At 34.1% G+C, this 17276-nt stretch overlaps 1 protein-coding gene across 9 annotated transcripts in view; it reads left to right on the forward strand.

Annotated features, from left to right (window-relative positions):
• The window catches only part of DIP2 (disco-interacting protein 2), a 1036664-nt gene that overhangs the window by 853732 nt on the left and 165656 nt on the right, over positions 1-17276 (forward strand). The window lies entirely within an intron of this gene.

Consider the following 17276-nt stretch of genomic DNA (forward strand, 5'->3'; position numbering starts at 1 on the left):
TATATATATATATATATATATATATATATATATAATATATATATATATATATATATATATATATATATATATATATATATATATGAAAATTACTTAGTTCTGGGAAGAACCGCGTTGAGAATTTATTACTTGACGTTTCGGCACCCATTTTGGAGCCATTATCAAGAGTGATACGGTTCGGTTCGAGTTCGGGGTCTCAAACGATCCAACCAGCTATCTGAAAAAAACGACCAAATCCATCATAAATAAGTCTACTCTACCTTCAGACATCAAAAAATCTCTTATACCCAGAGAAAAATCATCCCGAATTCCAAAGATATACGGCCTTCCAAAAATCCATAAGCCCAATGTTCTCCCAAGACCCATCGTCAGTGCATACAACTGCCCCACTCAGAAATTGGCAAAACATCTCGCTTTATCCTTACAACCATTAGCCGAAAAAGCTTCGTCTTTTGTCAAAAACTCTTTTCATTTTATTGATCTTCTGAAAAATATTTCTATTTCACCCTCAGATATACTAGTTAGTTTTGACATTGTTTCTTTGTTTACCAACATTCCCATCGATGAAACCATTTCCATCTTGGACTCTAAACATCAAATTCCCAAAGACGCACTATCTCTTATAAAACACTACATGTCTAATACATACTTTTCATTCCAAAATCATTTCTATCGTCATATCAAAGGTGCCCCAATGGGATCTCCCCTCTCTCCCGTAATAGCTGATATTTTCATGGAACATTTCGAAACAGCAGCCCTGTCCTCATAAAATCTCAAACCCACCTGCTGGTTACGGTATGTTGATGACACTTTTGTCATTTGGCCTCATGGTAAAGACACGTTAGATCTCTTTCTATCCCACCTGAATGGAATACATCCTAGTATTCAATTCACGATGGAAGTTGAGTCTGAAGCGTCTTTGCCATTCCTTGATGTTCTTATTCAGAAAAACTTACCTCACAGTTTTTCCTCTTCCGTGTACCGGAAACCCACTCATACAAACCGATATCTTAATGCCCAGTCACATCATCACCCCGCCCAACTCAATTCAGTTGTCAACACTCTCATTTCTCGTTCCATGAGACTTAGCGATAACAATCATAGGTCATCCGAAATTAATTCAATAAGGCAAACACTCTTACAAAACGGCTACCACAAAACCCAAATCAATAAGTGCATTCAAAAACATCTAAACCCCATTCCATCCAAAAAAGAAACCTTGCCGCCGGATCAACCCAAAATCTTTCTACCTTTTATTAAAGGTGTCACTGACAAGATCAGTAGAACTCTTCTTCCTCTAAATATCAAAACCATCTTCACTACTCACTCCAAGTTGTCCAATCTCGTCAGATCCGTAAAAGACCAAATCCCTAATGAAAACCATGGTGTCTACGAGATATCCTGTTCCAGTTGCTCACGTACATACATCGGACAGACAAACCGACGAATCCATAACCGTATTTACGAACATTCTATATTTGTCAAACATTCCGATACTACTTCAGCCCTAGCCCAACATCATATTCAAACAGGCCACAAAATAGATTTCGAAAAAGCAAAAACCATCGTCCCCATCCGCTCCTTAAAATCGAGAATCATTCGTGAAGCTATCGAAATCGAAAAACGGCCTAACAGCTTGAACACGCGCGATGACGCGAAACGATTGCCGGCAACATGGCGACCCCTGCTTCAGCGACCTCCCGCCCACACCGCTCAGGCCACGTCAGTTCAGACCACGTCAGCGCATACCGTTTCCGCGCATACAGCCAGTATAAAAGCAGCCACACAGGGTAAGACCGGTTGTCACTCGACACTGAGGAGTAGGCAGATTGAGACCTCAGTGCCGAGAGATAGTTCTTGCAATACAGAACACGATACTGGTACGTCTCGAGTGAGGGGGGTAGGCGGATTGAGACCCCGAACCGAACCGTATCACTCTTGATAATGGCTCCAAAATGGGTGCCGAAAGGTCGAGTAATAAATTCTCAACGCGGTTCTTCCCGAGAACTAAGTAATTTTCATTCATCTGACCGCGGAAATTTATCCGAACATTATATATATATATATATATATATATATATATATATATATATATATATATATATATATATATATATATATACCACGAAATTCAATCCGATGATAAGTTGGGGGAGGATTAGAAATTAACGTGTTTATGTAGGAAATAGAATTAGCAGGTTCATACCTACAAGAAATTAAAAATGTTAATAGCTGCAAATATGAGTAAGAGCAATTAGCACGACTCTGATATTATTAGCAGCAAGAACAATAGAAATAGCCACTTACGATTTATGTAATTTTACTTGTGTGAAAAATAACTACGAGATGAATTATGGTCGCCTTGTTTACGGTAAGTTCGTGTGACATAACGAAAATTATGACTCGCACAGTTACTCGCAGCGATAAAAAATCAACTACTTCTCGGGTTAATGGCTTTATTGATAAGATATTATAATCTGGCGAATAATGCCGTATAGTCGAGTAGCTAACGTCTCTTACTACTTATGAGATTGCTATAAAAAATTTTACGTAAAGGTCTAAACAACTTTGCCAAACATTCTTCCAATCTAAAAACGAATTTTTGTAGAAAAACTAAAATTATAATTATAAAGAATGAATAATATATAATATATACAGCTCAACAGGCCTTAGAGGCCCATGACTTGGAATTGTTTCACTGTTTTCCATCATTTTCTTCTGTTAATGGCCGCGGTTCTCCAATTTTTATTCCGATTGTTTGTAGGTCTTTCTTACACGCTTCTAGCCACTTTCTTCGTGGTCGTCCTCTTCTCTTCTTTTCTTCCCCTCTCAGCAGCGAGTCCTTTGCCCACTTTTCATCTACCATTCTCGCAAGATGGCCTAACCATTTAAGTCTCTTTATCCTGACGATCTGGCTAATTTCTGGTTTCCCGTACAGGTCTCCGATTTGTTCGTCTCCATCAAACGTCTTTATAGTCTTTTACTCTCCCGAATATATTTCTTAAAACACTCCGTTCTCAGATGTTCAACATATTTTCTTGATTTTTGTTTGTCACTCATGTTTCGCTTCCGTACAGGACCACTGTGTTGGATCACTGTTCGGTATAGTCACAATTTTACCTCTTTTGAGATGTTTTTTGCGCTTAGTATTCGTGTACTAAGGCTGCGGTCAAGCGTATGAACTGCAATTGGCTTGCTCCTGCATTAAACCCGAAAATCAAGAAGTGCAGAGTGAAATAATTGTGCCAAAGCAGCAATAAGTGTGTGTAAAGTTACAACGCGTATCACAGTGTGAATAAACCGACAGTAAGTGGCTAATTATTAACAATAATAAGCAAAATCAGTTGTTCCGATACCAACAGTTTCTGTTGTTTAATTTAGCGATAAGAGCAAACGAACTAATTCGACTTCGGGATTCTGACCGGTAGAAAAGCGGTGTTGCTGTAATGCAAAAATAGTAAACAATTTAAAGAGAACAGAAATATACAATTTATTGTGAAGAAAACTGCAGCTTAATAGAAGATCGATCGATAAAAGCAAGACTTACGACGGGTTGACCGGGGTCTACTTTTTACGCGATTGGGTAGTTGAACTGAGCAGTCAATATCACGAGCACAATTAGAAAGCAATGAGTAGTGAAGACGAGTACACCACGGATGAGGGCAAAAGAAGGAAAGGCTAACAAACATTTGGTTTTGGAAAGTGCGCAAAAACTAAAAGATCTCCAAACATGAAAGAGAAAAATGAAGATAACTCAGGAAAAATAATGGATATGATCCAAGGCTTGCAACGATTTATAGAAGCAGAAACGAAGGAAATCAAATAAGAACAAAAGAAGTGTCTAACAGAAATTCAATACCTGAAAAAGTAAAATACGCAGATCAGGAAAGAAAATCAAGAGATCAAGAAAGATCTTAAACAAGCAATGGACAGAATTGAAAACTGGACTTGAGAACGAGAAAGTAAAAAATAATGTAGTAATTCAGTGACTACCAATAGAAACAGTGAAGAGCAATATGCAAAGATATATAAGTACGCACCTGAACATTGAGATTGAAATAGAAAGAGCAATTAAAATAGGAGAAAAGACCTGTTTACTAGAAATAAAAGATAGTAACCAGAAATACACACTTATGAACAATAAAGCCAAACTAAGAAATATTAGAGAACACAAAGTATATATAAATGATGATATGAGCGAACAGCAGAGAATTGTTCAAAAAGAAATTAGAGTTAAAGCTAAGGAAGAAAAGAGTAATAGTCCAGTTACTGTGGCATTTTCCCTTTAAATTTTTATAACTGCACCGATTTATCTGAAATTTTTACAGTGGGTAGTAAATTACTCAAAAAACATAAGTTATATGGTGCCGATGTGTGCTTCTACCCCTGGGGTGGTTGGCACCCCATCTAGGGGGTTGAACTTTTTACACTCAAAATAACCCCGGGAATTGATAGAGAATCAAATTTTAAACAAAAAATATCATATAAATTTTTTTTCGCTAAATCAATACTTTTTGAGTTGTACGCACTTGAAAAAGTAAACTTTTCGCAAAAAAAGAACTTGTTTTCCAATGATTTTGTACGAATAACTCAAAAACAAAGCGTTTTATTGAAAAATCTATAATGAACAAAAATAAAGCTTATAAAAAAACAAAGAGATCGTTTTTTTATTAAGTTTTATAAGTACAATACTAAGCGATTTATAATTGTTTGACGATGACTTTTTATTTTTGGGATACTATACTGAATGCATTTAACATCAAATATCGAAAAAGGGACATCTTTTTTGATAAAAGCTCATACAACACTTTTTAAAGAGCTAGAAAAAACCTTTAAAATGAGCTATGTTAAAAGCCATTTCGATTAAAACAAAGCGAAATACGAAGGAAAGAATTTGAATTACTCTAGCGTTAAAAAAAAAACGAGCAGTATAAGTAACACTATTTCGATCAGAATTGAAATTAAACGTATATCTTCTAAAATTCATTTTTTTAGTGTTATATATAAGTTTTAAAAGTTTAGCCTGTTTAAAATGCGTATTTTTTGAAAAAATCATGTTTAAATTAAAAAATCTTTTTTTTAATTATCTAAAAATTTGCATTTTTTCAAAATAAATCTAAAACTATAAGAGATACGTGAAAAATGGTTCTATATCAAAATGTAGTTTTTTTCTTAGCAAAAATTTTGATTTTTTTATTTTTGTTGTAGCTCGAAAAATAATAGAGATATAGCCAATTGAAGTTTTAGATACAGCGGCTGACACACCTGTAATCAGCACTTTGGCCCTTTACTATTTAAAAAGAAAGAATTTTAACATATTTTAATCTACTTAGTCTTGTAGCTTTTGAAATTACCTTCAAAATATTTTTTTAATGGACACTGTAGCTTAAAAATTAACGGAGTTATTCTAAAAAAATTTTGGAGCATGTTATTTATATTTTGGAGCATCAACTTATTTTCTGTATATATATAAATGCTTTATTCAAGTATATTCGAAAAACTGGTAACAGACACACTAACACTCACACAAATATGTATATAATACATACATACATATATATATATATATATATATATATATATATATATATATATATATATATATATATATATGTATATATATATATATATATATATATATATATATAGAAAAGAAATTTAATCTTTGCAGATTAGTTAAATAGTAAACTCTTAAATATTGGGGAAATCTGCAAGAAAGACTCTAATGTGTATCAATTGTTTCGCCGAACGTTTTCGCCAAAGAGAATTAATCTGGCTAAAACAGAACCTCACTTTTAACTATCTAAAAATCAAAAATTTAGTTATTGCCGACAATTCAAAGAATTACCTCCTTTTAAATGTAGTTACATTGGGTTTTTCGATTAACCTTGGGTAAGCCTTTACGTGTCAAGTTCAAAGCTACCATACATTTCAAACCTTAAAAAAAACTTTTTTTGCACACAGTAACAAAAAACACCACTATGTTACTAGCAAAGTTTTTTAATATTCTAACTCTACAATTCTAAGTTACGGTAAGATCAATAATGTTTTAATAGATAATATATGGTAGCTAATTATAATTTATTCTCTTTCAGCCCTGAAGAAGCCAAATTAATTCTCTTTGGCGAAAACGTTCGGCGAAACAATTGATACACATTAGAGTCTTTCTTGCAGATTTCCCCAATATTTAAGAGTGTAATATATATATATATATATATATATATATATATATATATATATATATATATATATATATATATATGTTATGTATATAATACATACATACATACATACATATGTATATATATATATATATATATATATATATATATATATATATATATGTTATGTATATAATATAGTCACCTCTAAACTGAACATCTGCTTCAGAGAACTAACGAACACAGAGAAGCGACACTTCTTTGAAGTTGCGTGGGCAAGCCGCCAATGAGTGCCAATGACAGGAGTACTTGAGATCTCGAAGACATTTTAGAAGCTGGGAGATACTGTACAATTTTGCTGTATGGCCTTGCCAAAGACACCCACATGAACAAAATGAATAAGGTCGAAGATTATTCATCATTACTTGAACAAATGCGATACGAATCCTTTATTAAAGCCACAACTAAAAATAGTGCAGTTAAATTATCATCTCTTGTACCAACTGTAAGTGCCCTGGATGAGCATATCAAAAGAGTTTATTTACAAACTCAGATATGGCTTGGAAACAAAGAGATTGATATAACGGATTGGGGATGGTTCAAGAGTGATGATATTTTACAACCAATAAAAATGAAAAGTTCACCTGCACCAGAAGAACTATTGAAAATGATTTTTGCAATTGCAAAAATGGTTGCGGCTCAGCGTGTGGCTGTCGTAGACTAGGTCTATTTTGCGATGCTACGTGTGTAACATGCTCTGGCGACAATTGTCAAAACTGTCCTGCAATAGACGAAGAGGTGGAGTTAGAACACGACGAGAATGACGTTTCAGACAATGAATAATTTGATATATTGTAAATAATTTTTATTTTTGTAAATATATTTTGTATACTTTCTAATGTAAAGTATTTTCATGCATAATTTTTTGCAATAAAAACATCATGAGTATACTTAATTTTTTTATTTAGACATTTACCAAAGGGGAATTTGTTTCGTGAGCATAGAGGTGGTTTTTAAGGGTTGAAAATAAGCAACCAATCAAAAAATATTTTATTGATAAGAAAGGAATTTTTGAATATAAATGTACATTAAAAACTTTTGAAGTTGTTTAAAAAGATTTTTTTATATATTTTGACATAGGGGGTAGTTTTTAAGGGTTGAAGTGTTGCAATCAACCAAAATTATTTTATATAAGCAGAGAATTACATTGTAGATGATATAAATGCACTACAAAAGCGTTTGAACCTGTTAAACGATTTTTTACAATTATTTTTATTAAAAGGGGTGGTTTTTAAGATTATTTAAGGGTTGAGAATGTACACAATATCCATTATTATAATTGACAATATTTCAATTACCTAATTTAACACGATTTAAATCCATAAAATGCTTTAATATAATTTTTTTTCATTATTTTCAATAAGGGGTGATTTCACCCCTTAAAAATAAAAAGCTCACCTAGCGCATATATAACTTTTGAAGAGGGAGGTAAGATAAGCCTAATTCCAAATTTTTAGCAAAATCGATTCAGTTATAAAAAATTTAGAGGTATTGACCTCCTTTCCTCCACAGTGACTGGAGTATAAAGGGAGTACAGTCCAAATGGGGTTTCAAAAACTTATTATAAATGGAGAAGTATGGACGTGGAACAGGGAGATGAAGGCTCTTAACAAATCCAGGAAGAAATAGCAGACCATCAGCCAAATAGAACTGATCAACCTGGAATAACAAACAAGGCGAGAATAAGGTTTAACGATATAAATGAATTGGACAAAACAGAAAACTGTAACAAAGAAAATTTAATACAAGATCAAGGTGCAAATAGACTACAAACGTACATAAAAATGACTACGTGGAATTTCAGAAGCCTTAATGGAAAAGAGAAAGAATTAATGGATGAATTTGACAAAGCACAATTAGATTTTTTGGCGATCACGGAATCTAAAAAGGAAGGTCAAGGAATGGATGAATTGGATAAAGAACATGTATTTTTGTGTATCGGTACAGCGGAGTCAGTACCGATAGTAGATCGGCAGAAGGTGTAGGATGCCTAATGAGAGCATGCTATATGTCACATGTTAAAAATTGGAAATTTATATCACAAAGAAATTTATTGATGGAAATAACACTAGATAATTCAGAAATAACAACTATATTAGTCACATATGGCCCTAATGATGACGAACCATTGAAAGTTAAAGAAGAATATTGGGAAGAGCTCAATGATGCTAGAGAAAATGTGAAAGGTAGAATAGTCATTCTAGGCGATATGAATAGCAGAGTTGGTAAAAGAGACGATGATAACATAGATATTTTGGGTATGCAGGGGGAAGATACAAGAAACGATAACGGAAGAAGGATGATAGACTTTTGCATGAAGAATAATTTGATTATAACCAACACATTTTTTGAATACAAGGATATACACACAAGTTCACGAGGGAAGTCAGGAGCAGAAATGAAAAATCAATTCTAGATTACGTTCTAATTAATAGAGAATTTAGGAAAGAGGTCACTGATGTCAGAGTTAAAAGAGGCCCGTAAATCTATAGTGACCACTATCTGGTAGTGACAAAGATAAGATTACCCCAAAAACACCTAAAACCACTAAACAAAGAACGAAAAATAATAAAGTGAACGAGAATATCCAAAACTATAAACTAAATGACCAAAAAGTCGCGGCCATGTTCAAAAATAAAATAGAAGAAAAACTAGCCAAATTATCTAATGCACATAGTATTGACAATTTACAGGAAACTTGGAAACAATTTAAACAACCATCGTGACGACAGCAAAAGAAACGTGTGGAATAAACCATGTAAACAGAAATAAGAAGCAAACACGATGGTGGGACGATGAATTAAAAGCCCAAATAAAATATAAAAAACAGAAATGGAAAATATACTTAAACAAGAAAACAGAAAATAGTTACGAAGAATATAAACGGCAAAGAAAGGTGGTGAAAGAAATGGTGCTGAAGAAGAAGAAGGAAGCCTGGGATGAGTTTGGAATGAAGATGGAGGCAGATAGCCGGGGTAACCAAAATTGTTTTACAAGGCACTAAAGATGTTAAGAAAAGGTAAAGAAACAACGATGAAACAGGTGAAACATAAAGACGGCACGCTGATTATCAGACCAAATGAGATTATAGAAAGATGGAGACAATACTTCAGCGAACTCCTAACACCAAGACAGCCGAAAGAGGAAATTGTAATGATAGAAGTAGAAGGAGAAAATGGACAAGAAAATTATATCCAAATAGAAGAAGTCAAAGAAGCAATTAATAATACAAAGAGAGGTAAATCGGCTGGTCATGACAAAATCAATGCTGAAATGTTAAAGACAATGGGACCGAAAGGAGTTGAATTTTTAACCAAAATTATGAACATGACTTGGAGGAACCGATGTACAGGTCCCGAAGATTGGAGAATTGGCATAATACTACCAATGTTTAAGAAAGGAGACCCAAGTTCTTGTGAAAATTATAAAGGAATTAATCTACTCAGCATCGTCTCCAAAATATATGAAAGCATCCTAGAAAAGAAATTAAGACACATCGTTGAACCACATCTGGATGAAGTACAAAGTGGGTTTAGAAAGGGATACAGTACGCAAGACCATATATTTACGTTGAAACAAATAATTGAGAAAGCTAGAATAAAGAACACAGAAATATATATGGCTTTTCTTGATATTGAGAAAGCATTTGACAGAGTGTCCCAGGAAGCAGTTTGGAAAAGTCTGCAAAATAGAAATATTGACCATCAACTAACAGGTGCTATCAAAAGTCTGTATCAAAATAACAAGAGTTATGTACGTAAGGATAACTTCAAATCAGAGATATTTGCAATAAACGAGGGTCTAAGACAAGGAGGTGTTATGAGCCCCACACTGTTCATATTGATTATTGACGACATAATTAAGGAAACAAAAGCAAGTATACACAAAGTATGTACATATCGGATATAGTAAACTACGACCGGTTGGTATAGCTGAGTGTGCATTCGCAGATGATCTCATGTTATTCGCTTCCAACGAAAGGGACCTCCAGAAAAATATAGATAGCTGGAATAATGAGCTGGCAATTAGAAACATGAAGATTAATGTCAATAAAACCAAGGTGATGCTAATAGCGAAAACTAACCGAAATGTTAACATAGAAATTAACCAACAACTCATAGAACAAGTAGATGCATTCAAATACCTAGGGGTTACAATAGACAAAGAAGGTACCATGCAGAATGAAATAACAGAAATAATAAGTAGTGCTTCAAAAGTGTACCATAATCTTAGTAGAGCATTCATAAGTAAACCGGAAATCAGCAGAAGAACCAAAATGACAGTTTATAAGACAGTATTCCGACCAATCTTGATATATGGAAGCGAGAGCTGGGTTTTAACAAAGCAATTAAAAAGTAAGATACAAGCCATTGATATGAAATATTTGACGAGTCAAAGGAATAACACGACGAGACAAAATAAGAAACAAAGATGTGAGAGAAAAACTGGGCACAGAATTTGTACTACATGCTATTGAAACACAACAAATAAAATGGTTTGGTCATCTGTGCCGAATGAGCGACAACCGACCCGTTAAGCAAGTCTAGAAGGCTAAAGTGAAAAAGTTTAAAACCAGAGGCAGACCACGGAAAACCTGGAATGACGTAGTAGGGCAGATTTTGAAAAGTAGGGGAATGGAATGGTCAGAAGCTCAAAATAAGGCAAAAAACAAGAAAGAATGGACAAAATTTGTGCACAGAATAGAATAAAAAAAACAAGAATTCTGTATTTTCATTGGATTTGAGATGGAATGTGTATCTGTAACCTGTATTATGTATTTACCTCACACCTTAGGGTAGAAAGGTGTTCGATTCACCATCATCATTGGTGCTACAGCCCTATAAAAGAGCCTCGACCTTCCCAAGTCTATTACGCCAGTCAGTTCTATCCATTGCCAACTGTTGCCAGTTTGCTGCGCCTATTTGTCTACCATCCTCATCTACACCATCCCTCCATCTGAGTTTTGGTCTACCCCTATTTCTACTTCCCACAGGTTGTGACATAAGGATTCTTCTAGGAGGGTTGTTCTGCTGTGATCTTGCCAGATGTCCTGCCCATCTTAGTCTTCCTATTTTTATAAAGGATACTACGTCTTTATCACCAAATATATGTTTATATCTGTGATATATCTCGTAGTTGTACCTCCTTCTCCAAACACCATTTTCATAGATGCCACCAAATATTCTTCTCAGGATCCTTCGTTCAAATATAAGCAGGAGATTTTCATCTGCCTTGGAAATGGTCCATGTCTCCGACCCATATGTCAACACTGGTTGTATAAGGGTTTTGTATAATGGTTATTTTTGTTTTTTGGCTTAAGCTTCTGCTTCTCATATGTCTACTCAGTCCAAAATAGCATTTGTTTGCTAGGATTATTCTTCGCTTGATTTCTTTCGTCATGACGTTCTCCTTGGTGATCAAGGAGCCTAAATATGTGAATTTGTCCACCACTTCAAAGGTAGAATTATCAACCGTGAATTGGTGGCCGATGTTTCTGGCTCTATTGTTGGGTGTTGATGCCATTATCTTAGTTTTATTTTCATTTACTTGCAGGCCCATATTTTTTGCGGCGTTTGACAAGGTGGTATACATTTCTTCTAGCTTGCGTGTTGTGCGGGCAACTAGATCAACATCATCTGCATATGCCAAAATTTGGGATGATTTATTAAAAATGTTTCCTCTGCTGTCTATTTGGGCATCCCTGACCGCCTTTTCCAAAGCTATGTTGAAAAGGAGACACGCCAGCGCATCTCCCTGTCGCAGCCCAACATGCGTTTCAAATGCCTGTGATTGTTCGCCCTGTATTTCGACTTTGCAAAGAACTTTAAGCATTGTAGCCTTAACCAATCTTATAAGTTTATCGGGGATGTGGAATTCATCCATGGCTTCATACAATTTATTTCTTAGGACACTATCATAGGCCGATTTAAAATCTACGAAAAGATGGTATGTGTCGATATTGAATTCATTGGTTTTTTCCAGTATTTGCCTTAGCACAACGATCTGGTCTGTTGTTGATCGACCAGGCCTAAAACCACTTTGATATTCGCCAAGAAGCTCGTCTGAATATTCACTCAGGCGACCATATAAAATACTCGAAAATATTTTGTATGCTGTATTAAGGAGGGTTATTCCCCTATAGTTTCTACATTCTAATTCGTCGCCCTTTTTGTGTAGCGGGCAAACGATCCCAATACACCACTCTTCTGGGATTTGTTCCTCATTCCAGGCTCTCAGTATGATTTTATATATATATGATTAATGATTAGTCAGAGTAGCACCTCCACATTTAATAAGTTCCGCGGGTATACCATCACTTCCTGGAGATTTATTATTTTTTAGGTGTTTTATTGCATCCCGTACTTCCTGAATTGATGGAGGCTCCAATGGTGTATTGTTGTTTGCTCCTGGGGATGGTTGATTTGGATCTTCTACTTCGATAGTAAGCAGTTCTTTATAGTGTTCCACCCACCTTTTCAATACTTCTTCTTTTGTATTGAGTATATGCCCCTCCTTATCCTTACATAGTCCGATCCTTGGTTTAAATTCTTTTCTTGCTTTATTTAGATTTTTATAGAATTTTCTTGTTTGATTTCCGTTTTTTAATGCCTCAATTTCTTCCAATATTCTATTTTCATAAGTTCGCTTTTTTCTCCGATGGATGTACTTCTCTTCTCTTCTGAGATCTTTATATTTTTGTTCTTTTTCTCGGGTTCTTCTTTGCTGCATCAGTTTATATGCGTTGTTCTTTCTTCTTGTAATGTCCTCGCACTCAGCATCGAACCACTCATTGCGTGGTGGTGGTCTTTGCGGCCCTAGAATGTTATTTGCTGCGTTTTTAATGTAATTTTTACACGTTTCCCATTGTTCACTAATTGTTAGATTCTCTTTAGTTATGTATTTAGTTTCGATATAGTTTTAAAACCTTTCTACCGTTTGCGGGTTTTTGAGGAGTTCAATATTAAGGCGCCTTGTTTTGGTACTTCTCTCCTTCTTCGCATTTGAGATTCTAGCCCGAATTCTTGTGCCAACTAGAACATGATCTGAATCAATATTGGCGCCTCGATAGGTGCGGACATCCATAAGGTTGGAGAAGTGTCTAGCATCTATGATCACATAATCAATTTGTTTGTTCGTTAATCCATCAGGCGAGGTCCAAGTCCCCATATGTATTTTTTTGTATAGAAAACAGTGCTTCCTACGACCATGTTCTTTGAGGCTGCGGAGGTGACTGCTCGGTGTCCATTCGAATTAGTAATATTATGGAGACTATATTTACCAATGTGCGGTAGATATATTTCTTTCCTTCCGATTTTTGCGTTCAGATCACCGATTACTATTTTAATGTCATTTCTGGGACAATTGTCATATGTTCTTTCTAATTCATCATAAAAATTGTCTTTTTCTTCATCTTGCTTGTCCTCTGTTGGGGCATGTACATTAATAAGGCTAATATTAAAAAACTTGCCCCTGATCCTTAAGCAGCTCATTCGCGGATTTATTGGCTTAAAATCTATAATCAAGTGCTTGACCTTATTATTGACTATAAAGGCTGTCCCAAATTCATGTCTGGTTGTATGGCAACTATAGTATATATTGTAGTTTGCTTTTTGGATTATTTATGCCATGGCCTGTCCATCGTACTTCTTGTATTGCAGTAATATCAGCATTATATTGTGCTAATATGTTACACAGTTTGCGGATGTTTCCAGGTTCGTTAAGTCTGCGAACGTTCTAGGTAAATACATTAAGATCATTATTTCCATTTCATAGGTCGTGTTCGAGGTGTTCGATTATATATATATATATATATATATATATATATATATATATATATATATATATATATATATATATATATATATATATATATATATATATATATATATATATATATAATATTTGTGTAGAGCTCCGACCGTCTTCTTTCCTCTCGAAATCCGCTTCTCAATGGCTTGGCTTTCTTTCCCTTTACTTGTTAGGGTTACTCATAAATACTCAAACTCTGTCACCTTTTTGAAGCAATACTCTTTACTCTCGTTGTCTGTGGTAGTCTTCAATTGTGTGCCTTCATATGTGGTCGTCTGCCAAATTTCCATGTACTTTGTCTTTTGCTCATTAGTATAGTCCATACTGTTTAGCGTTTGAAAATCCTCAGCAGTTCCCCTTTAGTTCTTGCCATTAGCACCACACCATATGCAAAGGCCAGGATCTGACTTCTGTTGTCATAAACCATACCTTTCGTTCGTATTCCACTCTCTCTCATTATTGCCTCCTGCAAGAAATTGAAGAGTGGAGACAGCGGATGTTCCTGCTTTAGTCCCCTTCTTACTTTAAATTTTCCTGATAGGCTTCCTTCTATCCTTACTCTATTGTCGGTCTTAACTAAGGTCATTTTTACTAGTCTGGTCATCTTTTCCGGAATTCCAAGTACTCTTTGGGCATGGTATAGACGCCTTCTTATGACAGAATCGCTTGTTTTAAATCTATAAAGAGGAAGTTTATCTTTAACTGTTGCTCGTTCGTACTCTTCTGAATTATTTTCTTAAAACGAATATTTGATCTATGGTGGATCTGCCCATTTTCAATCCTTCCTTTCAATTAGTTTAAATTTTAGTTTAAATAACATTAAACGGGTTTTTACCCAAAAATTTGGTGACTCCAAACATGTACACCTGTAAGTATTAACCACATTTTGTATTAACCTTGGTCAAAATTTAAACTTCACGTTCTCTTTAATTAAAGTGGTTATATACTTTTAGGAAACACTGATGATGGAATGCAGATTCCGAAAACGTTTTGTGATGTAGCCCGATTGGGTATTTTAATTATATACCTTTTATAAAGGATTTTAAATAAAAAAATATTTTTTTAGTTTATTCCGCTTCAACTCTTATCCACCTTATCACTTAATTACCTTACTTATTGTGTATAATTATTGTTTTTAAATGGATACAAAAAACTTTGTTTCACTAATCACCTTCTAACACCGATTTTCACAATTTATATTTTCTGTATCGATGCTCGCGATAGTCCGAAATTCGAATTTTACTAACACAGAGCCCCGTATAGGACCTTTACGTTCGACGGTAGGCCATGGAATCAAATAATGAATAATAAAATACAAATATAACGATAATACAAATTAAGTAAGAACAAAACAATATTTACTAACAAATAGGCAGTGCGCATGTTTTGACAACTCTGCGTTCTACGATGTCATCTAAAACCATTTTTAAGCTAAAAAACGTCAAATACATGTCAATCTTTATCAAAAGAAGAAGTTAAAATAACAGAGCCAATGTCTTGAAGCAGTTTACCTAGGAAAATACCTGGGAATTACACCGTCTAGCTATGGAGACCTGGACAATAAAGTGGGAGATCAAGTACAAAAAGCAAATAGACTGGCAGGATGCCTTAATAACACTATAATGGCGAAACAGACACATTAACACTGAGATGAAGTCAAGAATTTATAAAGCAGAATTGCTTATAAAGAGGAAGAAGAAGAAGAAAACCACCGAGATTCAAAAGTTGAATAGGCTCTAGCTACAGAAAGCGAGTCGATCGACAGAATCACTCTCGCATTAAAATAAACGATCGTCAATATAAAAACGTCACTTTCACGCTTGTGATGCGTTAGGGAAGCGTAACTATGTTGAACTCATTAATTCGTGTAGAGTTGTCAGATAGGGTGAAGAAGAAACGTTATAAGTAACGGTACGTAAAAAATAATCTTGGAGAGCTTTGGAAGAAACCGATCTCCAAATAATTCTATTTGTTCTTCTCTAAATGATCTTTTGAAGAAAAGAACAGAAGAAAAACGAATAGAATAGAAAATAATTACCCAATTTTCCCAAAATCAGTTAAGCCAAAAAATGATAATTATAGTAAATGAAAAAAAAAAAAAAATAATATAGTCAGTTAAGAAAATAAACCAAAAATATTTAATTCAAAAGTAACGGTATTATAAATTACGAAAAACGAATTTTACGAAAAAAGAAAATTTTAACAGTTGCATGCAGAATGGCCAAATTCAATATGTAAATTAAATTAAAATATATCAAATATTATATTCGAAGTTTCAACTTTTAATTCGAATATTAAATTAAATTTAAGTGCCGCAAAAAATATCCAACTCGACACGATCAATGTTTATGTAGGAAATATATAATAGCGGGTTCATAAAAGTTAAAACAGTAGTTGTAAATATGAGTACGAGCAATTATTACAATTCTGAAATTATTAGCAGCAAGAAAAATAGAAATAGCCACTTATCGTTTATTTTAATTTTCCTTTTGTGGTAAGTAACTACGAGATGATTTCTGGTAGCTGTACTTATGTATCATGAAAGAAGACGGTTTTCGCGTCACGGTGTTTTAAGAAATTCTGAACTTCTTCACGCGGCTCTGGGTACTAAATAAAAGAGGAGCCCGTGAACTCGCGAAAATTCTGGCTCGCACAGTTACTCGCTACGATAAAAATCAAGTACTTGTCGGGTTAATGGCTTTCTTGATAAGGCTCACGGGATTTAGAGTTAAATCAATGATTTTACCCCACAAATCTTTTAGATATTATAGTCTGGATGATTAATGCCATATAGTAGAGTTGCTGGCATCTCCTTCTGCTTATATAATATATAAGTGCTTTTTACTGTACGCGCAAACTTTAAAGATGAATGATTAAGTTAAATGAAAATAGTGATTATGTTAAAAATTTTAAATGATAAAAATAAAATATTTCCATAAAGTACCAAACAACTGTTCCAAACACGAAGGAAAACATTTAAAGGAACTTTTAATGTGTAAGGGTACTAATTAACAAAACAACTGAAACATTCGAAAAATCCAATTCACTAGTAGAAAAGTGCTTTCTATAGATATAAAAAAAATCCTTCAAAAAATAAGTTTAGACCCTATAATTTACAAGGCTACAATAATAACGTATGCTTCATTATAATATAATGAAAATAGTAAATCGCAGCAGACTATTAATTACTACAAGTGTTTGGACTCTATAAAGCAGATGGATGGTCTTATTAATATTGTAAATAGA

The sequence above is a fragment of the Diabrotica undecimpunctata genome, chromosome 8, assembly GCF_040954645.1.
Source record: "Diabrotica undecimpunctata isolate CICGRU chromosome 8, icDiaUnde3, whole genome shotgun sequence".
Classification (NCBI taxonomy): Eukaryota; Metazoa; Arthropoda; class Insecta; order Coleoptera; family Chrysomelidae; genus Diabrotica; species Diabrotica undecimpunctata.